This window comes from Spermophilus citellus (assembly GCF_964194105.1).
Source record: "Spermophilus citellus genome assembly, chromosome: 1".
Classification (NCBI taxonomy): Eukaryota; Metazoa; Chordata; class Mammalia; order Rodentia; family Sciuridae; genus Spermophilus; species Spermophilus citellus.
In genome coordinates this window covers 264,129,382-264,156,941 of record NC_138182.1, presented here as the reverse complement: position 1 = coordinate 264,156,941, position 27,560 = coordinate 264,129,382, and the positions used below count along the sequence as shown (strand labels likewise).

At 37.8% G+C, this 27,560-nt stretch overlaps 1 protein-coding gene across 2 annotated transcripts in view; it reads right to left on the bottom strand.

Annotated features, from left to right (window-relative positions):
• The window catches only part of CDH6 (cadherin 6), a 117,082-nt gene extending 91,881 nt beyond the window's left edge, over positions 1-25,201 (bottom strand). Inside the window, exon 1 of one of the 2 annotated variants that reach the window (XM_081282081.1) lies at positions 25,030-25,201. The gene's annotated coding sequence lies outside the window, so the exon portion shown is untranslated. Of the gene's footprint in view, positions 1-24,757; positions 24,885-25,029 lie in introns of those variants that run through there. The other variant, XM_081282082.1, reaches the window with a different exon arrangement.
• Positions 25,202-27,560: the final 2,359 nt, after the last annotated feature.

Below are 27,560 nucleotides of genomic sequence, written 5' to 3'. Positions count from 1 at the left end.
TGGCTCTATCACAGGTGAAAACAGTCTGCACTGCACATCTTCCTCCCGTTGTTACCATCCTGCCCTCTCTCCTAATGCTCTCTACCTGTCTCCATCTTTCCACCTCAATTTCTTTCTTGATTCTCTCCTTGTCTTCCTTCCGGCTATGGAATGCTTCACAAGGAAAACGCATCACAAGGAAATGAATGCATAGACGAGCGAATGAATGAATGAATGGAGAATGTGACCTTCCTTGCTTTAATCACCTACGCTGTTTCTAACAATTAATAGAATAAGACAATATGAGATCCGAGGAGAGTAATATAATGTGGTTATGAAGTTAAAATATTCCAAACACCCTTTAAATGGATTTAGCATATCTGTTGGAGTTGGTCCTGCTTCCCAAGCTCTCACATTTTAAAAAAATCAATGTTTTTTTTCCCTTTGATTTTGGCAATATGGACAGTATTATCTCATGAATTCAAAAAAGAAACTGGTTAGCAGATAGAACCTTTGAAACTAAGTCCACACACTTTGTGTTTGGACCCCTTATGGTTCTCCAAGAGTGAAGATTTGTCATGGGAAAAATATAATGAACTGTTTTCACCTGTGATAGTTATAAAGAAAGAGTAAGGTTCTTGCTCTGATTCAATCAGATTTAGTAGACTCTGCAAAAAAAAAAAAAAAAAGAAGAAGAAGAAGACAGATGACAGACTTAAGACAATTTTAGTATATATCAAGTTTTCCTATTTAAGACAGAAGAACTAAATTATGTGTGGAAATTAAGAGGAGTACTGACACTTTTTCATGTGCTCTCTGACTTTCCACTTCATTGTATGGAGAATCACCTTCTGGACAGAACAACACCTTCTGGTGCAGGGTAGTGTTTAGCAAATCATTTGAAACTTAGAAAACATGCTTTTCTAGTTGACTTGTTCTTTCATTTATGTGATAACTACTTTCTGAATACTGTGTCCCAGGCATTGTTCAAGGTGCTAGGGACCCAACAGAGAGCAAGGTACTACAGTCTTTTTCCTCTTGGAATTGAAATCCACCAGGGTCAAATAGATAAAATATAAGTAAATGAATGAACAGCAGTCATTTGAGAATGCGGAGTGATGTGGTGGAGTTCTCAGGGGAGCAACTTTGAGCTGAGGCATGAATGGTGTGAAAGAGGTAGTTCTATGCTGATCCTGGGAAGGGAGTCTCAGAGATAGGCAACAACAAGAGCAGAGGAGTTACAGCGAGAGAAGGTTTGGCATGTGTGGTGTATTGTGACCAGGGTGCTCCAGAGAAATAGAACCAAAGAATGTACATGTGTGACCTTGTGCATATGTGTGACATATATATGTTTGTGTGTGTGTGTGTGTGTGTATATCCAATTTGTAAACAAGAAAATGTAGATGACTTAATGAATTTATGCATAGGGGAGGAGAAATGTTAAGGAATTGGCTCACACAAAAATCAGAAGCAGCAGCAGAGAGGTAGGATAAAAATTCAGGAAATTGTTGCAGTTCAAGTCCAAAGTGTGTCTGCTGACAGAATTCCTTTTTCCTTTGTGTTCTATTCTTGCCTTCAGCAGAGGCATCCATGAGTCCCACCCATATTGTGGAAAATGATTTATTTTACTTAAAATCTACCGATTTTAATATAACATCATCAAAATATCACCTTTAGGAGACCACTGGGGCAGAGTAAGGGGTAAGCAGGAGGGAAGGATAAGGGGAGGAAATATGGAGTGAAACTGATAAAATTATATTATGTGCATGTACAAACATGCCACAGTAAAACTCACCATCAAAATTCATATGCACCAATAAAAAAAAATTGAACAGGAAAAGGAACCAACCAACCAACCCAAATCACCTTCATAGAGATGTTCAGATTACGTTTGTCCATATCTGGGCACCTTGGCCCAGCCAGATTGTTGGCTAAAATGAACCATCACATCTAGAAAAAGAGAAGCAGTTCAATGTGACAGAAGTTCAATGTCACGTACAGAAAGTATTGGGAGGCCAGGAGGCAGGGGAATGCCGTGGGAATCTGGTGTTTTTGAGTAACACGTTCTGATTTCAATCCTACAGAAGACTCCGAGTACAGCCTGGATTTTACAGAAGAGACAGAAAGCAGGGAGCCAAGTTGGAGGTTTCTGTGGGAGTTTGGGCAGGAAGCAACGATGGTTTGGATTTCAGTTCTGAATGGCGAGGGAGGAAGAGGCAAATTTTGGGTGTATCCGGGAAGCAGATGGGGCTTGTATGCACTGACTGTAGGGCTGGTAGAGGAGGGATCCAGCTCTTTCCCCAGGTGTTGACTTTGATGGGGAAGGCCAGGAGGAAAGCACTTGGGGGTTTTTCTATTGACATAGGTATAACTTCTTGAAAAAACAACAGAAAGAAAGACAGACTACAGACTATGTTTTCTTATATCTGCAATTTATACCAGTAAAATAAGTTCTTTGTTGAATGAAGGGAATTGCAGCGCATTTGGAATTACCTACCCATGTTTTACTTTAATTAACTATAAATCTTTCAGACATATGAGATAAACCTCTTTCAGGTACAGTTTTCTTTCGGCTATAATTTAAAGTACAATAATAGGGTATTGTGTCCTTTTGTTGTTTTTGTGAATTTCTCTGCTTTAAAAATGTCTAATTGCTTCATTGAATAATTAAGCCTAAAATAGTAATAGTTACCAGTATATTTCAAGTTGGTCTTTCTATAATTATAAATGCTCTTCAATTTTAAATGTGTATAATAATAATAATACCGTTATTTTATAATTTGGTTATAAAACTGAACTAAGATAAACTTAAAGACTTTAATGAAAATGGAAAAATAAATGCCTTCTCTATTTAAGCAAGCAAATTTCTAAAAACCTAATCCTAGTCTCAACTGCATTATTTGTACTCAATTTATATCTGTATTTAAGGCAAGTGTAGCTTAATGTTTTTTCTATTCTCAAAAACTCTAATTTGGGGGAGTGATTAAATCTAAAAAGCAAAACAGGAAGCCAAGTCCTAAACCTAAGGTTAATGAAAATACTAGTGAAATAAAGTCCAACTGGCCTGGCACTTGAATTTCTTTTCTTCCTGCTGTGGATTTGCTGCTGCAACTGGTGGAGAAGTTCTTGCCTTCCTATCACTGATTGTCTTACCTACCCACTTAGGCACTTAGCCCTTAGCCTGAGGGAAGGCACCTTGCTCATTATTGCTCATTACAGCATCTCAGAGTCTGGCTCAGTGTCTGGACAAGGCCTTATTAAGAATCTCCATTAATAGTTCTAAAATAGCTGGGTGCTACCGGTGGCTCATGCTTGTAATACCAGTGGCTCAGGAGGCTGAGGCTGGAGGATTGCAAATTCATAGCCAGCCTCAGCAATGGTGAGGCACTAAGCAACTCATTGAGACCTTGTCTTTAAATAAAATACAAATTAGGGCTGGGGATATGGCTCAGTGGTTGAATGTCCCCGAATTGAATCCCTGGTACCAAAAAAAAAAAAAAAAGTTTTAAAATAACGGATCAGATCAATTCACCTGTGAGTATCCAGCTATTTATTTTGAAATACTGTAAACCTGGCTTTTCAAACTATGGATCAAACTACCCATCAGTAGGCCAGTAAATTGGTAGGTCTGAGAAGAATTTAAAAATCATTAAATGAAATAAAATGTAATAGACAATTTCACATGTAGAAAGGTGGTTTTTTTTGTCTATTTCCAGTAAAACTTCTCTTTTAGTTATAGATATTTATAGATGTGTGTGCTAGGTTGTGCTGTAAAGTGTATTTCTTAGTGCAGTTTGTAATTTTAAAAGGTGAAAACCACTTGGTCTAGGTTTTAAAGTTAAAATAACCTTTTTTTAAAAAAGAACCTGAATTTGTGAAAATTTTTGCCTAATAATGGGATACAAGGACTGGATGGTAAAATTGAGGCCACATTGACCATTTAACACATGTAACATAGAAATAAAAAGAACCCACCTTATTTAACAAGTATAGGTTGTACACTTAAAAATGCCCTTGGTAAGTACAAAGAGGAATATTAAAATGTACTGCTCTTCTCAAAGAGCATGAGAACACCAGCAGAAAGGTCCTAAGGCTACCTATGTCTAACTATAGTCCTTCAACCAGGAAAAGTTCTGCAACTTTTAGCCACCTACTGCCAAACTTCATGTGCTAGTCAGCTTTCTGTCATGTGACAAATGCCTAGTATAAATCAACCTAAAAAGAAGAAAGGTTTATTTCAATTCATGGTTTCAGAGTTTTCAGTTTATGGTTGGTTTTCCTATTGCTTTTGGGCCTCTGGTGAAGCAGAATATTATTATGAGGAGAGTGTGTTGGAGCTAAGTTGCTCCCCTCATGGTGGCCAGGGAGTGAAAGTGAGGACAAGAGACAAGAGTCCCAATGTCCCCTTCTAGGGTATTCTGACAACTGGTGCAATTTCTCCCTAGACCCACTGTCTAAAGATTCCATTACCTCTCAGTAGCACCATAGGTTGGGGACTAAGCCTTTAACGTATGGACCTTTGGGGAACACTTCCAAACAATAGCACGTCATAACTCAGGCTCGGTACTACAATTAAAATAAATTATAATTTCATAAGCATTTGTGGGCTAGCCCAGGAATCAGATTGTTGTTTGGTTTTCACAAACATCTGACTTTCAAATGAATTTTTTTAGTATAAAATCTGGTGAAATTTAAATTGATATTGCTCATACAATTTTCTAAAAAAATGATTGGAGGGTTTGTTACATGAAAGTAGGAGTCAGTAGATTTTTTTTTCCAGGGCTAGGGATTGACCAAGGGTTTCTTACATGCTAGGCAAACACTCTACCACTGAACTACATCTGTATCCTGGCAAACTCTTTTCCTAAAGGGCCAGATATAAAAGATTTTAAGCTTTGTGGACCATATATAATCTCAGATGCAACTACTCAACTCTGCTATTGTGTGAAAGTAGCCATAGATAATATGCAAATGATTCGTTCCAATATGATTTTATTTATGGGAACTGAAATTTGAGTTTTATATAACATGTAAGATTATAATATAAAATATATTCATGAAGTAATATTCTTCTTTTTTTTAACCAATAAAAATGTATGTTTTCTCTCACATGGCAGAGAAAGGGAAAAAAATGGGGGAACAAAAGGGATGTTATGAAAGCAGAAGGAAGACCATCGGGGTAGAGAACAGGGGTCAGGGTGGGAGAAGGGCATGGTGGAGGGTGCTGGGGAATATAATTGGTCAAATTGTGTTTTTTTTACAGATATATGACTATGCCACAATGAAGCCCACCATTCTATATATCTAACATGCACCAATACAAATAAATAAACAAAATGAAAAAAAAACATTCTTAGTTTGTGGACCATACAAAAACAGTCAATGGCTGGATTTGGCCTGGAAGCCATAGATTATGGACCAAGAATTTTACGTAATATTTTTGTTCCACCAAATCAATAAAAGGAGCATAAGATTGCAAACAAACTTCTTAGGCCCAGAAACTATATCATTAAAAGAAAAAAAAAAAAACAAGTTAAAAACAATGTCAGATGTACTGGGACTTCTAAAACTACATTGAATGTGTGCATAAATGAATAATTTAAGTAATATAATCGACTATCTGGTAGAATTTATAAAGATCCCTATAGAGTTCTGATGTAGGAGGACACAGAGTTTAAAAGAGCCGGAGTCTTCCTCTTGGTGTATGACATTTTTAGCACAGTCACTGTCAGGACATGTAGGTTTTAAGTTATCTGTCTCTTGGTACTTATGTGGAATTTCTTTGTCCACTGTCAAATTGGATGATCTAGATTTAATTCTATGAAAGGAGGTGGTTGGTTTTCATATAAGTGTTTGGTGTGGTGTAGTGATGGTGGTGGTAGGGTGTGTGTGTGTGTGTGTGTGTGTGTGTGTGTGTATGTGTGTGTGTGTATAGCTTGGAGGATTTGGGAGTTCCATTTTTTTCATGCATAGATTTTAAAGCCTGAAATAATAATCAAAATGGCTAAGACTTATTGAGTTTTTACTATGAGACACCAACTGCGTAAAGTCCTTACTGCAAATCCTACTCAATCTTTCACAATGATTTAAAGAAGTAGGATACTGAAAGAAAAAGAAAGATTGAGTGATTAACTGAAGCTCACCTTGTGAGTGAGTATCCAGACGAGGACCCTGATTCCTAAACTAATTGTCACTCAGAATCTGCTCACATGTGGCAGTGTTCTTTAGTTTAGACACAGAAATATTAAAATAGCTGCTTTGAAACAAGTAATGAGTCTTTTGCACACCCTCCACAGAATTCTTAATTTACTCAACTTTATCAAAGTTATATTCTTCAATTAGATTCTATTATCAAAGCATTGATTTGTTTCAATCAACACTTATTTTACATGGTAGAATTAACTTGGCCCCAAGCTTTTTATACATTTTCTATTACCTAAGTATTGGTGGTATCGCAAACCTAGTACCTTTGCTGAATTCTTAAAGACATAGTTAGTCAAAACAGGGAACTAAATGTTTTAGCCAAAATAGAAAATTAAATGTTTTACTTTGGGAACCCAATGTAGGAACTACACTGAAGCATATATTAAACAATATCCATATCTACATCAATTTATTATGGCCCAATAAATGTATCTAATTCTACTTGGTATTGTAGTTAAATCATTCAGTATTTTAAATAAAAAATCATTCAGTATTTTAAATAAAAAAGTAAAGTGCCATATAAAGTATCACTGACTGGTTGATTGGTGCTTACGAAAGGACTTTTCTTGCAATTATAGTTGAAAAATATATTAACGTTAATTATAGACATCATTCAAGAGAATATTCAGAGGGAATTACAGTAGACAGGAATTGCCAATTTATCTCAAATTGGGTAAATTATGTCCTCAGCGGCAGAACTATAATTTCAATGGATTAAAAAAAACACTATTAAATGTATATGTGACTTGATCCTGTTCTGTTGACTTTCATGAAGGAACTAACGTGAAATGCAATACTTTTTTTTTTTTTTACATGAGTGTTGCAAACATTTTGAAGGCATATATTTTGATAGTAGAAAGAAGAGAGTCATTAAAATCATTCAAAGTCAGCAGTTCATATGAGTTGACAGAACTTTACCAGGATGTGCTCACATTTTTTCATTAATTACAGGTCAAGATTTATCTGCAATCAGTAAATAAAGGCTTATAGAAATGTAGTTCCATTGCCAATGCCTTAGCTTTGAGTGCAGGTTTCTCCCAATGTGATTTCTTTTTAGATACAACATAATTTCTTTCTGATCCTGAGCATATGGGCCTATGCTAATATGAAATGGTGTCTTAGAAAGGTTATTTTTGTTTTCTGCGGGGAGCAGTCATCCTTTGACCTATATTCAATCTGTGACACAGATCTGATTGTACAACAACCATTAGCCTCATCTGAATTCCCTAGTTGGAGGTCGGGGCTGAGGTCAGAGACCATTACTCTTGGGTGTCAGATCTAAACTTAATTAATGCCTTTTAAAAATCTATGGATGATATTTCTTTCTCTTTAGGATGTATGAAAATGGTTTGCAGAATTTAATCCAGAAAAATGTTAAAAACAAGAATAGTTGAGGTGTTTGACATGCCCCCGTGACCTCTTTCTGAAATCAGCCCCACCATGCTTTGGCTTTTCCCGGCCTGCTGTCCAGCTTTTTTTTTTTTTTTTTTTTTTTAAGCAAAGATTCCTTTTTGTGAAACTTTCTGGTCCTCAAGGCATCCTCTGGTAAGCCATGGTCCTTTAAAGTCTCACCCCTCCCCACAACCTGGTACTGTTCCAGAAGGCAGAGGGTCACAGGGGCCGAGAGTTACAAAATGGACTTGGACCTACAACCATGAGTAACAATGGTGGTTTCTATGGCACCGATGGGCAGAGGAGGCAACTGTTCTTGGGAGCTGGTGCTGAAGTGTTTAGCAATCATTTTTCAATGAGAATTGGCAGTTGCCTGCCAGGATAGGATGTTATGTCAGCACAGGTGTCAGAGAATGAGAGCGGTTTCTGAAGGAAATAATGGGCAAATCAGATAGGGCTGGGGAGGGCGAGAGGAAGAGGGCAAGGTGCTATGCAGCAGATAGCTTTAAAAAGTAATTTTTAACCAACATTATTTAGGAGGCTTTTAGAAAGCAGATCCCTCTTTCCCAGAGGCATCTGCCAACTGACAGTCCAACAGGAAAAGAGGAAACTACTTCCGAAAAGGCTTTAAAAAAAGACTTTTAGAGGCTGTTAAAAAGACATACAAGCACATCCTGTGTAAACCTGTTTAAGCAGCAGTTTATTGCTCAGACTGGGATGCTTCTTAACAGTCAGCTGATTTCCCTTACCTACAAACCCACCAGCCCACCACCCATTATTTAGAGCCAGGTACCTCTGTTTTCTAGCTGAGCTTCAGATGCCATAGAGATACCAACAGCGAGGTCCCTGTTGTGTGGTCTGGAGATGTAGTTTGGATTTTAAGCTTTTCATCCTTGCAATAAAATGCCCTCTGTCCCACGTTTGAATGTCTGCAACTTGTGCTGCCTGGGACGGGTTCTGATGGGTGTATTCAGCCTTTATGCTTCTCATGTCATGTTTGTTTGTTTTCCGTCATCTGTTATCCAGCCAGTGATGTAGTGTGTGGATCGTGTTCTCAGATGTGAGGAAGATACATTCAAAATGCCTTCTGTGGGCCCTTTGGGAGGCTTTTCCTGGAGACATAAAGCTCCCAGTGAAGAAAAGAAATTACATTCATCATTGTTCCTGCCATAGTTACCACGTGGTAGGCTAGCAAGGAGGACTTGTTGGAAATAAGAGTGAATAAGTGAATCATAAAAAAATGCATGAATGACCATTGGCAAAATAAGAATTGAGACTAGCAAAGGCAGGTGCTCACAGGCACAGAGTTGGACTAGAACAGTAGCTCCAACCGGCTAGGAGCCTTGATTCTAGAACTGTAACTCACTTCCCCTGATTTATTTGAGTTACGTTTGGTAGTGGAGCTATTGTGTGTGCACACAGCTCACGTGAGCGCCACAAAGTTATTGATCCCTTGCTTTTCTCTAGTCTTTACCACGTGGACAAGCATAGGCTGGCAAAGAGGATGGAGTGATATCCAAAGGTCAAAGCAACAAACTTCTTACATGGGACATTTGCCTGTCCCATTCTTACTTCATCTTGGCTGTAGCTGGTTCACACCGTCACAAACCCAAATGAGATACCCAGCTTGGGTTGCATATTTTCTGGGGAACAGTGCTGAAGAGGCTCTAAGGAAATTCTGAATTTAATCCACACTTGGCACATTCCCTGTGTCAGCCAAAACACATTTCAGTGAGAAGAATTATGGGCATATTGCCCCCAGTGGCACAGTACATTTGTGACATAAGAAAAAAAAAAAAGTGGTGGCTTATTCCAATTAGTGAAATATTTTTAAAAAGCTTGAAAAATGCTTAAAAATAACCCAATCCAAGTTGATTAAAAATTCAAAAGAAATAATAACAACAACCAAGGTAGCAGGAAAAGAAACAGCTAACATTTTTAGGGTGCTTCCCATAGGCTAGGCATCATGCTTACGCTCTTCTCAGCATATATCCTAGTCACTCCTTCACAACACTGTTACAAAGTCAAAACTATCCCTGTTCTCATTTGTTTGGAGGAAACCAATCTTAGGGAAATGTTCACCAGGGTATCTGTCTTGTAGGGTAGTCACTATATCTACACAGTCAACCTGAGACTCTCTTTGTCACCCAGAAGTGTGACAGTTTAAGAGCTCAATGATAAAGATGCTCTCTTCCTTTGAATTGCAATATAGCTCATCTCCTAATGAAATATGAAGCTTTGATGGTCATGGCTCCTTAATTCTGTCCCCTGAATTCCTTCGGGGTGGGGTGAGGGGAAGAATGTTCTGTTGTATTTAGATTCACAGAGAATTGAACTCAGACTGTGGCCAAGTCAGCTGTAAGAGACCACAAATAAAATCCAAGAAAAAATTAAAAGTTATAGATTGTATTGCATTTCAGGAACATCCCTTTGTGTGGCATATAGCACAAGTACATAAATGCATTTATATAAAACATACTCAGAACATCACTTTTATGCCAAATTTCCCAGTTAACAGGGGTGGAACTCTGTAGATTTTTTTTTATTTTATATTTCACAATTATTTTTTTGTACTGTTTTGATGTGGATCCAGATAAACATATGCATTTCACTTATTTGCCTTTCAAATAGAACCTGAAAGAAAAAAAATCTTAAGAAAGGTCTGGGATATTTATAGTAAGAAAGAAAAAAGAAAATTATTTTGTGATGCTATTTTTAAAGAACACCTTTTAGAAGTTTCTCAAAGCTCCAGTGGTTAGGACAGAGCTAAAGGCAGAGAAAATACTTTAGAACATGCTAGAAAAGCTGATGTCCAAGCTAAGCCCCCTGAGAGCAGAGAAAGTACTCACATGGCATGGTGTCCTTTGAATCTCTTAAGGTTATTTTCTAAATGAGACTATGAGAACAAAATGAAATTATATTTTCCTTCCAGCTAGTTAAGACTCAAATCCCTAGATGAAAAGAAATGTTTTCTTTTTGGACAGTGATGTATTTCTAGTCAGTCTATTCCCAAAACAAATACACTAAAAACCCATTGCACACACAGACTAAAGGAAAGGTGCAGGATTGCTCTAAATTGCCATTTTTCAGGTAACCCTCCCTCAATAGAATAGGGTGGATGGGTTTGGTCTTGTAATCTATTTCCTCTAAAGCTGTAGTTTATTAAAGTGGACCCCTTACTTATACAATGCTTATATTTTCACTTAGAGCAATACTGATTTGACGTGACTCAACTGTAGAAGACAGTGCTTATGGACTACCCAGCATCCCTTTCTCTCCTTCTTCTGTCTTCCCAATAGAATTCTGGGTTTGTTCAGATATCAGGTAGGTATCTGCTCTCTCACACACACACACACACACACACACACACACACACACACACACTTCAAGGAGAGCTGATTCCAAGAATGGATCTTTAGTCTTAAGGGCCAAATAGAAGAGTGCCCAGGGATTAATATACACTGGGGTGGTCCTAAGACCTAAGTTGGCTCAATCCAACTAAAGGGCACTGTTTTTAATCCTTGATTATGAATTTATTCCATCCCCTTTCAGCTAGACATGAATAAGGAAGCTTGTAGTTTCAATTGCCACTGGCAAACATCTGCCATGGGATGAATGACTGATACTGAGAGAGATCCAGAGTTTTCGGTTATATTATTGCTCTATGGATCTCTGGGAGTCTGCTTTCCTAGAGGCTGTTCTTTATGTAAAAATGATAATTTTATTTATTTTAAAATTCAGTTTGAGATGAGAGTTTTCTTTTACCCATAACCCAAAGCATCCTAATAGATAGACTAAAAACACTTAGTGAAAGAGTAAGAAGTAAGTAATCTGATCTTTAGGATGTTGAACATGAATTAGCTCATTCTCCTGATCATCTTTTTCCTGTTAATAGGGTTACTTTACTCCCACTAGCTTGATCACTTTTGGAAATCCTTTAATTCTCTACTTATTCTAAGGTTAGTGTTGTGCAGCATAGGAGAGGACTGCCCTTAACCTGTTTAGATTACTGGTGCTAATCAGAGATGTTACTGATTGGAAAGTGTTAATCAAAGGAACAGTACAAGGCAGAAAAACGACATCAGGGATCACTGTTCTAATTATTTCAGAACCCATACTCTCTACTGTTCTTTCTTGGAAGCTATAATTTCCCACAGTAGGTCAGATGCAAGAGAAATATTTGCCAGATGATACCATGGTACCTATTCCAGTTTAGTAAATCCATTTATGTAAAACAAACTAATTTCTATTTTGGTAATTAGCGAGTTTAAAATTCTTTATGTACCTTTGACTTCAGACTAATGAATATCACATGAAACAGGGGAAATATGAGCCATGATCCAAACCTCTCCCACTTCATCTCATCACCTTACAAGACATTTTGGCATGTGGAGATAGAACTTAGCTGAAATGCATACTTCATTGCCAAGCAAGATTTACGAAGTTCCTGTTCTATGCATTGACTGCCACTTAAGAATCAAATGGGACTGCATAATCAGTTGAGTTTAATTCCATCTATTTTGTACAGCCATGTTCAAGGCTACAAGGTATAGAGAATCTGGTATTTGGCTTTCTATAGAACCTGGAGAAACATTTCCAAGGTAGTAATTTAAGAAAAAAAATGATTTTACTCATAATACACATACATCAGAGTGTTTCACAGTTTGTTTTGTAGATTCAGTTTGATGTACTACTATGGGTGGATGATAAAGCAAAAGATAACCGAGTTTATCATACTAGACTATGCCAATGAGAAAAAATATACAGCCACAGTTAACAACATGAACTCATAAATAAAAACTGCAATAATTCTATGCCTGGAGGTAGAGTGACCAAAGAAATGCCAACTTACAGATAAGATATTTAATTATTCTTCTGGGAGAACTATTGCTTATAATACCTGTAACAATTTTTCAGACATTTGGCCAGAAGCACCACAGTCATCCTAGGGATTTGGGGCATCTTCCTACTGTTGGGTGTACCTCTTTGGACAGTCTAGAAGGCTGGCATGGACTTTCTTGCTTCTCAACTATATTCCCACAATGAATCCAAAGGAAATAAGATTAAAAGGAAGGAAAACTAACATTCAACATGAATAATGGAAAAGCATATCAAGGTAGCCCAGAATTTCATGATGAGCAGTCCCCATTTATTCTTTCAACCAACATTTGATGTTTTCTTGCTGTTTTTCAAAAGCAGTGTTAGATCTTAGTACTAAAGTAAGACTTTGTGGCCTTTTTCTTGAAGCTGTGTGAAAGACCAGATGTTACAATTATGGTGGGGGTGTCTATGGTAGTGGTACCTGCCGGCTGCTTCATTAGGACAGTCACATAGACTTTTTTTAATCCTTTTTTTTAGAAGTTGGTGGATTTCAATTTTATTCACTTATTTATTTATCGCAGTGCTGAGAATCAAACCTAGTGCCTCACGCATGCTAGGCAAGTGCTCTACCACTGAGCCACAACCCCAGCCATAGTCACATGGACTTTTTGAAACATATCTTGACAGCGACACTGGCAGTCAGTAAAGACTCTTACACAACCACACAGTGAGTAATGTAAGTAATGAGGGCAGGATAGGTAGGTGGAGGCCAGGCACCCTTTCCTGACTGATTCCTGACCTTTTCCCTGAAGGGTCCAAGATTTGGCTAGGTGAAGATGAGTGGTGACACAGGGGTGAGGGGTGTCAGCTACCAAGACAGCTGTTCACATGCACACAAGCTGACTGTGCACAGGATTTGGTGTCAACTAAACTCTAGATATAACAATGGTAGATCCTAATCTACTTAGTGACTAAAAGACTGAATCCTGACAGAACACCCCTCTATGCATGGAATGAGTTTATAAAATGACACCAACAGTTATGTTAAATATTGAATACATAATGCACCCAGACTGGTATCAAAGCATTGTGTCATTCAAGGCACCCACCACAACTTGCACAAAAATGTTCATTAAATGGTTATTGAACTGAAATGTCATCACCTAAATCCCAAATTTCAGCTAGTCTTGTTCCATGAAATGATTTCTTGCTGAAAGGTATTTCTCCTGATGGTAAATATACTGTTTTGAGATTTATGACAAAATCCCTAGAGATTTATGAATTAGAGAAAGAAAAAAATACCGTGAAAAATATTCTGAGACATACTGTCAAAAACATAAAACTATTTCAAGATTGTGGTAGTGAAGATGGATGTGGTGGTTCTTTCTATGATGGGCAGGAGGTCAAAAGCCAAACCTAAAAATGAGCAGAAACCCTACTAATCATGATGTAACCTGAAACAAGAAGCCGATTTCTGTATTCATGGAAGATGTAAACATGGGGCAAAGAGAAAATATAATTAACTCTGAATGTCCCGCTCCCAAAGCTGGTATGGTTGATCTTGAGTGGGGTGTGAGGAAGGGAGCCATTTCCCCTAAGTTTCTAGTGTAGATTTGTCCAATTACCTATGGTTTCTCTGGTACTAAGGATGGCAGGAGAAGTGCTCAATAAATATGAAATGGATAAATAAATCAATGATGAATATGAATCTACCAAACATTCTGCCCAGGTCTCCCTTGGGATCAACAGTAAGTGATTATAAGACTGACTTAAAGAGACAGTCCTTGAGCAAAAAGGCCTCCGTGAGGCTGAAATCTGAAGCTTGGGCTGTAATTAATTGATCTCACATTACAGAATACATTGATATCCTCATTGAGGGATGAAAAAAAAAAAGATGAGTTTTCTTTCTAACTGTATTTTTGAGTCATGAGAACTGTGTACATCGCACATTTGTTTACATATACGTAACCTCTGTACCTTTGACTTTTTTTGTATTTGAGAAACACACATCTTTCTATCTAGATATATCCATCTGCCTATTTAATCTATTATCCATAGATCCATCCATTATTATTATTTTATTTTGCTTTTTATACATGTAACACATACATTTATATTAGGTACAAAAGGTACAAGAATATAATAGTTAAAACCACATGGGTTGTCTAGATAGCTAGGATTTAGTTTGGGCTCACATGTGACTTTGGGCAAGTTGTTGGACTGCTCTGTTCCCCAGTTTTATCTTTGAAATTGGGAAGATGCACAATATTTACCTCAGAGCCTTGTTGAGGTCATTAAATTCATGTAAGACCTTTAGAATAGTGTCTGACACACTGTTAAGTGTTAGCTATTATTTACTATACTACTTTATTTCCCCAATCATCTTGCTCATTTTTCTCCTTAAGTAATAGAATCAAAAATATTTTCCAGAGAATATTTAGGATTATTTGAATAAGGGGGTGGGGAAAAAGTCATTCACTTAGCAAATAAGCAATTGCCTCATTTATCAGAGAAAATATATAGTAACACACGTGGGTACTAAAATCGTAAAAGAAAAAAAAAACTTGGAAAGGACAATGTTTGGTTTAGGTTTGAATTTTCCAAAATAAAATACGTTGAAAGTGTAAACTCAGAGGTATATTCTGCTTCCAAAGACAATTTGAGAATTAAAAAATCAAAATGACTGACGTCTGCTAATCTGCTTAGGAAGGCATAAATTGTTAATCAGGCTCCAGGTGACAATGCTTAATACCAACTTTAATAAAAGTCTGCCTGGAGGAAAGAGAGGGCTGGTGGCTGGGCTTTGAAAGCTGGGCAGCCCTATCAACCCTGGTTCCTCTGGCTCTCAGGACATCATGGAATCAGTTTCTTTTGAAACAGACTCCTTCTAAAGAAGTCAGAGTTATTAAAAATTAAGTTGTCGGCAAGGCTAGAAAAACGATATTTCCACTGGCATGAATGAGCTTGAAAAGGAAATAAGTTGGGAAAATATTTATTTAAGAGATCTTTTGGAGCTTGCATGAGAATTTGACCCAGTGAGAATTTATTGGGCATCTATACTAACAGTTTACTAGTGATGCCCACACCTCAAAATTCTGAACTTGAAATGGAAAAGTGATATTTAAAACCATTTTCTAGTTTCCCCCAACTTGGGTTTATCTATTCTGTAAAGCATCTTCTATTTGTATTAGGTGGGCAGGGAATCAAATAAAGATTTTCCCAAAAGTCTCGGCTGAATATCATTCTTAGGAACACTTGTCAATCAGCTAAAACCTAAATGGGGAAGTGTCTGACAGGCAGAGCATCTCTTTAGCATGCAGAGTCTTCAGAGCTGCTTTTCTGGATTGTTCAGTTTAACCCTGTATAAATTTCTCTCCTTGCTTTAAAGTCTCTCTTCAAACCATTATGGATATTAATGTATATTTCTTAATTTAAAAGTAGGGCAAGCCTGGTTCTTGTCTTCTGTGACTGGTTTCTCTAATCAACCATGATGAAAAGATTATCAGAGAAAAAAAGGAAAAAAATAAGTCATTTAAAAATCTATTTTAGCTTAGTGGCAAATTGGGAAGCAAACATATGCTCTACTAATGTTCAGAACATCCGGGGTGCAGAGCAAATTTTTTGTTCTCTAATGCCCAATCAGTTTAGCCTAGGGTTTCAATAATTTCTCTTCTGTCCACCACATAAAACTCTTTCATTACATCACATTAGACTCATTTGTTTGAGAGTTTTTTATTCTTATGTACCTTGCAAACTCACATTTTAAATGAAGCCACTGTCCTATTTAGTGTCCCACTTGGGGACAAAGTGCTTATTTGGATTAGCACAAGACATCTTGCACTGCTTACCCCCTTTTTGTGGTCATCTCTTTAATTAATTGTTTTTCAGGACACAAAGTATGTGCCATTTAAATTCAAGGAGTGGGGAAGTTCCCTCAGAAAAATAAAACCACAGTGTTCTTTGGAAAGATAGTTTGGAATATGGTAGCAAAAAATTATAAGGAAACTGGAGAAGGAAAATGCAGCATGACACAAATATGTTAAGTATAAGATCTGTGCTTGGCATGCCTGTACTTCTTTTTTTTTTCTTTTCCAAAGACAGTTTACTTGCAGATAAACATTTCCACAAATGCAAAAATTACTATAGAGCTGGTATTTTTGGTATCCAAGGGTGGGATGTACCAGTGGGATGGGATCACTGCACTTGAGTAACTAGTAAGGAACCACACTTCATTCTTTTGTCTTAATTAAGACCTGGCCCAAACATTTCTCTCCTCTCCTGTCCTCTCCTCTCTCTTTTTGATAAAAAGCAGTCAAGTCAGAGAATAAAACACTGGCATTGATATTTATCACAAGGCCATCCTCATAGAATTAATTCTTTATGAAACACTGACAAAATCCTAACTAGATACTTTTAAACAAGTAGTTTAATTTGAGAATAATTGCTGGAAGATATAGTAGCTTGACTTGGTTCAAATTAGGATTCATCAGTAATGTAAGACTCATGATGGGTTTTATCATTTTGCATTGGTGATTTCTTAGTCTGACCACACACCATTCTGATTGGTGTTAAATTAGAACCTGTTGCTAAGGAGAGCTCAGAATATTTTAGTTGAATATGAAATTGAACAGTTTCAAACATTTTATAAGATGGATGATAGTGGATTAATGAAACACTATCTCTTTAAAATTCTGAAATAGGAGGTGTAAGCTTTGCAGTTAAAAATATAATTTTATTTTCATGACTAAAATCTGTACTATATCCTAAAAGGCAACACTTTTTTTTTCTTTCTTTCTTTCTTTCTTTTTTTTTTTTGGTACCAGGGGCACTTGACCATTGATCCACATCCCCAACCCTATTTTGTATTTTATTTAGAGACAGGGTCTCACTGAGTTGCTTAGCGCCTTGCTTTTGCTGAGGCTGGCTTTGAACTCGTGATCCTCCTGCCTCAGCCTCTAAGATTGCTGGGATTACATGTGTGCACCACCACACCCAGCATGCAATTGTTTTTGAAGCAAAAATGTGTACCTTAAAATACAAATCAATGCCTTATAAAAATTTTGTTTTTCCATAATTATTTAAAGTTTGTTTTAGGGGAAAAAGAGACACCCCTTTCATGAATTATATGGGTACAGTTAGATAAAACTTTTCACTTCCCAGTGAATCATCCATTATGTAGTCAAGTGGGCAGATGTATTGCTTCTGACACACTCCGACTAGGAGTTTGACAAAACACATGTTTAGAGGACCTGTTAATTTGGTCAAAGATCATATTAATATTCTAACATTAATATTAATGTGTATAAGTTTTAATGAAGGGACCCAAGAATACCTTTTAATTTAGTGGTTTTAGTTTAGTTTGTCCTTTTGGCTGGTTTAAATATAATTACTTTTTGCTCATCCAAATGGGAAAGAAAAGAATTAAGTCAATCACTTTTTTTTTTAATAACAAAGCCATCCATTATCTAACCCATTTGTCATCAGACTTTCAGGTTTCATGGAACATTAACAGTTTTATTTTTAAAGAGTGGGGGGAAGATGACATTGGATTGCTTGCTAGATTTTAATTTTGCTAAAGCAAAAACCAGCATAATCTATCCATACATATGCTTCCATGAAAGAATTGACATTTTAACTCCAAAGAAGTGGGAAGTTCACTGAGTTTTTAAAATAAAATAAGTTGGGACTTATGAAAAAATACAAGAGGTTGTCATCATTTTTTATATCTGTTCATTGGCCACTAAACTTATTTTGAAAGGTCGACACTTGACATTGGGTATCCTGGGAATCACTGATTTGTTTAAGGCTCATTCACATGTGTCCCCCAAGCAGAGGTCAAAATTATAAAGAAAAATTTTAATTTTTCTTTGCAATAGGCATTTTACAAAATGTACAAACACATGAAAATCCCGAAGAAGCCTATATCCTTATTTTTGCTATTAAGTTTCCATGTCTGCTCCTTCATGGAATACTTATAAATAACAATATTGTAGATTTAAATTTCCTCTTCAATTTTTAATGCTGGTATTAAGTGGAGATGACAAAATGCAATGACATCCGGCAACCAGAAATCAAGCTTCAAAAGAGAAAGATAGAGATAAAAGAACAAAATGAATTTAGTACATCCAGTTACTTCATCTCTCTGGTTATCAGTTATCTCATATGTAAATGATGGGTGTTGGGTGAAATCATCTCTAAGCTCCTTCCTGTGTCTTATATTCTCTGATTTTATTTCTAATTATCAAACTTCCCTTGAAGGCTAGATTAACAACATGACTTTTTGAATGGGGGCAATAGAAAGAATAGAGTCTAATGAAAATGGCTCATCAAATGTCAATCATCTATAACGTGAATTAAGAGGGTTTCTCCTTCCTTCCTTCTCTTCCCCTCCCCCATCCTTTCCTCATTTTCTTTGTTTTTGTGTTTTGTGGGGTGTTTTATGGTGTGTGTGTATGTGTGCATGGGCACACGTGTGGAATTTTACTTGATAAATAAATAATTCAGAACAAATACTGAATTATGATCATAATGAGGAAACATACTTATGATCATAAAAGAAGAAAATAATCAATCTTACTTACCAGATAAAGAAGGTGGTAAATACAAGCTTACTCAGCTTTACCTAGACAACCAGATGCTATGGACATAGTGAGGCATGTCCATGTGCTGAGAATGGACTGATGTCCTTAGAGGAAACTGTGAGGTTGGGATGTCCCCTCCCCATCAATGAAATGAACAGTTCTCAATTCTAGCTACTTTTCTGAAGTACCCTTTCCATCATGACACTCTCTCTGAAGGCAGGATATGATACTTTACTCTCCCATAAAAAGTACCATCATTATGTTCAGACAAATGACCTACACAGTGCTTTTTAGTACACTTACACACTTTAATGTGTGCTTGAAAATGTTTGTTTTAAAAAAATAAAAACATTTTCTTAACCTTAAAATGTACCTTTCTCTGGCCAAAATAATAAAGTCCCTCCCAAGTCCTCTGCTGCTCTGTATTTCTCAGTCACACTTTCCCTTCTAAGATCTCACAAGTATTTGTGAACATTCATTAAGTGCTTCGCTCAGATGGAGATTCCCTGGAAATTCAAACCAAAAGAGGGCTAAATAAAGAAGATAAGAGTATAAAATTTCCATTTTGACTTATTGTGTCTTTATTGTTGTGCAAAAATTCATGTAAAATACTTAGAACAGTGTGTGACATACAGAAGCTTAGAAGGTTAGTTTATTATTTTTTATCATTACTATTATTTGGATATATAAAAATTCTGAGAATACTCATCATTATTTTTTTTTAATCTTGGCTGAATACTTATAAATAACAATATTGTAGATTTAGATTTCCCCTATACCGAGTATGGTTGTGGGGATGTTCTGTCTTGGTAGTTCAGTCTTTCATTATGTTAAATCATATATGAGGTCCAAAAGGGTAATAAATGGAATATTTGATCTGTATCATTTTTATATACTTTAGATTTCAGAATAAAAATATATCTATTTAGCTTGCAGGACAAAAATATAATACAAGGAATGAGTTGGTATTATTCAAAGCACTAAGAAAACAACTTCCTTGATTCCAATGGACTTTCAGGCCACATTTTAAAAAACACACTCTTTGGTTAATTTATGACCCATCCAACATCGTCTCCTTTAGATGGTGATTTTTTTAAAGGATAATTTTCGAGTAGAGGAGTGTATACAAACACGTTAATGATGTAATCATGTTATAAGGTTGTATTTAATAGCACCATTTATAAAGAGGAAATATATTTGTGGAGAAGTGGCAATTTTAATTCTTTTGCTTCCTTCACAAGTAAATATTTACCTCCTCACCTGTTAACATTTTACTCCCTTGGACATCTCCTCAGTTTAATGTTTTCTTGCTATTTGCCATTACTATAACTTATTAGGTCTCTTGAACATCTTTTGACTAGATCTACCCACTTAGGAAATGACAGAAGGAGACAAATACTATCTTTCAAGGGATGAAATACGAAGATAAATCACACCCTATGGTGTGGCTAGCTTCATATTCTTCATCTTCTTCATAAATTATTCTCTTCCATAATTTAACACTACACATTTTAGTAAAAGCTTATGATCCAGGCTGCCTACTTATACTGTAAACCAAATTTAATAGTAACTTCCTGGCTTTAATTAAACTCCTCTCCTTATAAATCTCAACAAGGTGATCAGATTGCTGGAGAAAGCAAGCATCCAACAGTGTTAACATAAAGGTATTAAACAGATTAAGCAGACATAATCTCTAATATTCTGCAGGAGGGAAAATCAGCACTCTGCACAGGTACCCATTCTACATTCAAGAGCGTACGTATGCCCAGAGCATCCAGCCCTCAGTGAGTTTCTTTGCTAGAAGAGTTGAACATTTCTTGGACAGTTCAGTTTTGAACAACTAGACCACAGACTGAAGATGGTTTCTTCTGGCTCAACAATTTTTGGCTTCTTACAAGTTGATACTGTTTCACTTTCCTAGTAAATGGAATCACACCATCTTTTTGAAGGATTATCTGTACTTTCCCCTTCTTCCCTTATCTACCTTCTTTGTGGGTGATAGTGTTACAAAGACTATATTCTGTGGATTCAGTCATTAATTAGAGAGAACCTGAAGTTCCTCATAGGACTGTTTTGAAAAAGGGAGCCTTCCTTAGGAATAGGGTCTTTTAAAAGTGCAGACCAGTTAATCTTTTCAAGAAGCAAGCTCAAACAAAAATATTACTGTTCAGATCTAGAAAAGAGTCCCAATTTCTCATCTGTCCTCAAAATATAATAGAAATCCCCATGAAGGGGGAAAGAAAGAAAGAAAGAAAGAAAGAAAGAAAGAAAGAAAGAAAGAAAGAGAGAAAGAGCCTGAAAAGAAAATCAACCCATTCCCTATGCTTCTATATTTCTTCTCTCATATTTGGAACTTTCAAACTGGGTGCTCTGTGGGTATGTGTGATTAATTCCCCTTTTTTGCCTGCAGTTCTTCTATCACTATAATGTTCTTGAGTCTTTGTATTTAGTATTATTATTTGGAAAAGAATTAAGCCAGAGAAAGTTTAATCATCTACATTTTTACTTTTTGTGAAGCAAAATGTAGGCTCAGTAGACACTAGCTAGGCTCAAACACTGTTCAAAATGCTGCTCAGACTGTCACTGCTTGTTATTTTTATAAACCAGACCCTAATTCTGATGGACCCCAAAGAATGGGCTGCAGTGACTAAGGAAGCAGCACAAGGCAACTGGCTTCGGCTGGGTGTTATCTCATTTGGAACACATTTCAAATTTTAGAACAGATTTCTAAATTGGATGTTGAAACCTGCAGACTGTCAGCAGAAGAGGTTGATTCGCCCTATAGTACTTATCTTATTCCAAGTTCCAGGCAGTTTTTTAAGAGAGTAGGTTAGCTAAAATGTGTTGTGGATATATCAAAGAGAAATTACAACACATACACAACAACAACAACAACAACAACCAGAATAGGGGCAACACACTCACCTAAACACCTTGTGGGCTATTTATATATGATTATTTGAATTCTTTTTCTGCAAATAAGTCTTTAGTGGTAGGAATTCTTTAAGTGATACTTTCTGAGTCATAACTATCAGGTTATTATAATTATGAGGTTAATTGGAATTTAGAAAGTAGATCCTTGACAAGGTCAGAAATAGGCAAATCTTATATCGAAGGTAGTGAAATCTTTATTATCATAGAGCAGATACTGAAAATTTACATACCCAGCAAAGTGTAAAAATAGTCACGAGTCTCTTAAGTAAGGGAACTATAGGAATGATAGTAATCATGGCTTTGACCTGGCATGAATATCAAGATGGTGTTTGGAGAATGCTAACTTTTCTATGAAGAAAAGGTTACTCTTATGATCTTATGAGTAACTGAGCTACAGGGAGAAATGCATGGAGTGACCCACTAGAGGTCCCTTCCAACTTAAAAAAAGTTTCACTAGTTCAAAAGATGCAGCCTTAGCAAGTTGGCATTCATGACTGCAAAACAAGTAGGGCCAGAAAGGGGACCAAACAGTAATTCCTTAGGAAGATACATATTTGTCACAGTTTATCTCTCTTCCTCTCTCTTTTTAATCCCCTTTGTGAGGCACTCAATTAGACTAATTAGACATGTAGACTTGTTCCAACTTACTGATACAGTAAGGAAGTATCATTTCATGCCTTGTGATGGTAGCTGCACTTTCTAGAAATTTTAGCTGTTTTCCAGTATCTCAAGCAGTATTTTGCAAGATATTTTTTTTTTTCTTAAAAGGGAAGAATGCCTCACAGTAAGTTTCTCTTTGCAAAGCTGATGGAAGTGGTGGGAGGAGGTAAAGGTATACATTTTTGGTAGAAAATGATTTTGTTTCCATATATTATCTTTGCAGAGTTAGCATTGAGAAATGTAATTGCAATAAATTGGTGTAAAAGCCAGCTAGTAAAGGGATTAAAAGTCCCTCTAGAGACACCAGCCTGTCTCCTCTAATGGCACCAAAAGATAATTGTGGACAAATAAGATAGAACTAAATCATTGCCATTTTCCTTTAAAAATGTGCTGCTACCTCTTATTTTTTTTTTTTTTCTGAAGAAACTGGTTACTTCCTCTGCTTCAAATGTAGTGGCATGAACCATCAAACTAGGTAGGAAGAGAACTGCCTTTTATTTTGCCCCAATATCTTTTTAATTAGAACACAGCAAAAAGCAAAAGGGGATGATGTACAATCCTAGTGATCGTATTTTGCAGTCAATTGTTGGATTTCTTTTAAGTTTTTGAGCTGTGCATTGAAAATTTGGCCTCTGGCATATACTTTGCCCTCCTCTTTATGACATCATGAAGACATCTGCTTGATGGTATCCCCTTTCTTCACATAGCTGGTTTTCTGGTTCTTTAAAATAGCAAACACAGAGCCCTGCAAGTGCTAGTACACAAAAGGCGATGCTCAAGCTAAACTGAAAGAGATTTTTTTTTTCTTTTCTTTTCTAAAGTAGAATCCTGAGGGTTTTCCTTTTCAGGTAAATCTGTCGGCAAGAAAAGAAAGGAAATAAGCAGCCCTTGGCCACCATTCACACAAAGGTATTCATTACTCATTCTTGGAAGAGTTGTGCATTAACTAGGTGTATCTCTGGGTTCCTTCCCCAACACCAGGAGGAGTTTGCACTCCCTGGATAATTAACCAGTCAGAAAGCCCATATTTTGTGACTGCACCCCACTTCTCCCCCAGCAACTACATGTGTACACCACAATCACTCCAGCAACATTGTTGCAGGCGGGGGAAGGGGGACCACACAAACACACATAATAAACGTTTTCTTTCCCACATTATGTGTTTCTGTAAGTGAAAATGAAGATGGCCTGGAAACACAGGATGATGAACCTCTACACTGTGACTATCTTAATTACGATTTCTTAAAAAAAAAAAAAAAAAAAGTGAAAGAGGAGAAAATGTAAGGCTATTCCGGATGAGTAAACTTCTTGGTTCTCATTCTCAGTAGTAGTTAACTCAGGTGACTAGCTCTTGTACTCACAGAGACCTGCATTTAACTCCCCATAAAATATGGATTTTATTGCAGCAGCGACAACAGTTCTCAGTACCACGCTGACCTCTTCAGCATCTCCTATCTCGAGATGTATGGTAACTCTTGGCAGGAGAATATCTAACTACAGAAGTAATCCCAGCTCTGCAACTGCTGCAGTACACAACATTGCAACACCCCCTTTCAGTAAATTCCGGATGATCGCACTGGGGGCTCCACTTTTCTTGCATCTGAAACCTAAAAACCAGGAGCTGCTTGCCAACCAGTCTGAGAAAGGCGTTATCCACCCCCCAGATTTGTGCCTGGCTAGCTGTGGAAGAGAACAGGCGGGCTGCGTCTTGCACATGACTTTTCCCTGGACAGTGTGCTCCATTTTTCGGAGTCCAATGTTGGACTTTCCTTGCAACCTAAGCATTTGTGTCCTACGTGAACCGGCAGACGTGGCCCCGAACACGCAAGCTAACAGTTCGCTTTAGGCTCCTTCTCTCGGCCAAACCATCGTTTTCGTTTAAGTTTTCCTTATTGGGAGCATTCCAGAGTTTTCAGACTACCTGAATTTCTGCGTTACTCCCAAAGCCAAGAGCTATAACTCAGCCCAAGCAGGCACCACCTTGTAAAGTGAGCGGATGAAAATAAATCAAGCCCCGAACAGTTCCACCGGTCCTACACGCACCAGCGCCCTTGGTAATTGACCAGCCAACTTTGCAAATGCTGGAGCTCCCCTGGCAGCCTCCGCCGGCGGAGAGCAACGCAGCTGGTTCACCCGCGGACCCGCTCCATGTGCCTCGGTCAAACCCCACGGCAGATCGGTCTTACCAGCAGGCGGAGGAGCGGCGCCCAGGCTCCCCGGGAAGCGGCGCCGGTCCTGGGCAGGGGCAGCAGCGCCGCCAGCGCAGCCGGACCCGCGCTCCCGCCCCAACCCCGGCTCGCAGGCTGAGCATCCCTCCCAACTCCGGCGCGCGGCACCCACCCGGCGGAGAGGGATCTCTCTCTCTGATTGGCTTCCATCAACGCTACAGAATTAAAAAAAAAAAAAAATGGAAAATGCATGCACATCCACCAGCACCGTCTACGGAGACCGAACGCACCTCTGCTCGCCTTCCTGTGCCCGGGAGACCCTGCGACCCGCCCAGGCTGCTCTTGCCTCTGCCGCCGCCGCCGCCGCCGCCGCGGTCGCGGGCACTGCGTTCTTACTGTCGCGGCTGAAACTGCAGCTCCCGGGATGGGAAGGTTACGGGCTCCGGAGAGCTGGCTCTTGTGGGCACACACTGATTTGCAAGTGAATGAAGTGGGAGGGAGCAAAGAGAGGAGGACTTTGTTAAAGAGGCCCAGAGCCTGCCCCCGCCCGCCCCCTCCCCTTGACAGAATGACTCCCAGTGTTTGAAGTCCTGAGCAATTCGCTCTCTGTAACACTCCCTCAGCCCCAGGCTTTTCCTTCGTTTTCTTTCTTTCTTATTTATTTTTTTGGGGGGCGGATGGGTGGGTTATGACATATTGAAAACTTGTGCGACTTTATCTGATCCCTTTTGTATGTTGTCAAAATGTACCTCGTACTATTATCAGCAAAGGTCTGATGTTCTTTTTTTATTCGACCAAGCAATTACGATTCCCAGGGACACGATACCGTGTCTTGCTGTGCGTTGGCCAGCTTCGTGAGATAGCACGCGTAACATGCACACACACAGAACAACCCCGGTCTCCTGAGATAGCAATACCGACGGCTGTTGTTTGCAACATAAACAGATGCAAGCAGACACAGATTCACAATGCTTTTCCATCTCTGCTTTCAGAAAGACAGATTTTAATATAGCCCCACTGTCTCTGGTACTCTTGCGGAGTGAGTAACCCCAGGATATTGTAGCATGAAGCCATACTTCCCTAGGCTTGCAGAAACGTTCAGCTCAAAATCCAAACCCTTCAGGCTCGCCAATGACTTAATGGCTGATGCCATATTTCTAGATGAACTAATGCAAGGATCCACAAGACTTGCAGAAGAGGGGTATATGATGCCATTTAAGATCTTTTTAAATTTTTTATTTTTATTTGAAGAATCTTTCTGGAAACTTACATAAATAGGATAATCTCCAGATAAAACTCTTTGGTACACATGGCTGTGCGAATGGCTGTATTTACAGTTACAAAGAAGTGATTTCTAATGTTAAGGTACTAAGCTGCAAAAGCCTTAAACATGTCCAAGCACTATTAAATGAGAGTGACAATTTTCTACATAGGAGACGTAGACATGATGGAGTCAGGTGATGTTGGATTAGGAAAATTAAATCTAATTACCACAGTGATTGCAGCCAGGGTCAGTAGCATCCCATGCCAGCTGTGTTTGTGTATGCTGCAAGTTCTCAGGGAGATTTCCATTGCACAGTGCTCTAAGAAATTCCAGGCCACTTGGCCTCTGAGCAGTTAAATTGGTTGGAGGTTGGTCTTATTCCCAAGAGAGCTCTTACTAGAAAACCTTTTGTGTCTCCAATAGAAGTCCAGGCATTTAAATAAAGCCAAAATCAAAGTATTTCCTCTAGGCAGCTAGTGCTTCAAAGAAGTGTGTGTGGAATGGTTTTAGCACAGATGTTCTGCACATGCATGGTGGAAAGACTTTGAGTTTCATTCTTGAAAAGATCTCCCCCTAATGAAGAATTGACATCAATTTACCAAAAGAGGCTGAACATTTTCTCTTCATGTAGTTATTTAAACTAGAAGGAAGCTGTTTTGCATTCATAGTCCATACCTCTGATTATGAATTTCTTATACATTTAACTTGAAAAACTAGCTTTTTATGTCCATATAGTCCTTTACTGTTCAAAAACTACTTTAATAGTCTATTTTATCTAATTCTAATCAACAAGTGGTGTGACTCCCCCTCCCCACCCCCATTAAGACAGAGAAAACTGAAGACACAGCGGAGGTTAAGTAACATGTCCAAGGCAATCAAACCAGGAATCACAGGGTGGAAAAGATTATTGGCCAAACTGTGTGCAGATGTGGGTGCAGGCAAATGTACTGAACCACAAGTTATTTGTGTATATATAATTTATCAACTTATTACCATATATGATAAATTAGTAAAGGTGCATGTAATATATGAAGATGTCAATAAAAGTAAGTTATATGTTAAGATTGCCTGTAGCAGACAGATATACAGATTTTTTTAGTATAAGAAGAATCATAATGAAGTTGATTTTCCATCCATTGAACCAGTTAATATATCACAAAGGAAATCTCTAATTGTTTGCCATATACCATCTTTCAAATCCCATAAAGCTACCAATCAAAGATAGTTAAAATAACTACTTTTTAAGAACGAACAGATAAATTTGCTTCTGAGCAGTTCAAGTGACAGCATTAATTACATAAAGGATAGCACTTTTTGTATTACAAAATTTTATGTGATTTTTTTGAGGCCTCCTAGTAAGATATAATACCCTAAAGTATGGGATCGATGCAAATATGCAGAATTAGTTTATCCAGGAAACTTAAGAGAGGGAATTCTGCAGTGCCGCAGTCCGGCTGCAGCAAAATAACTGTGGGGTGACGAACAACTTGTGTAGCTTGATACAGCAGGAGTAGGAGCCATTTATTGTAGGACAGGAGGGGTATATATACATTCCAC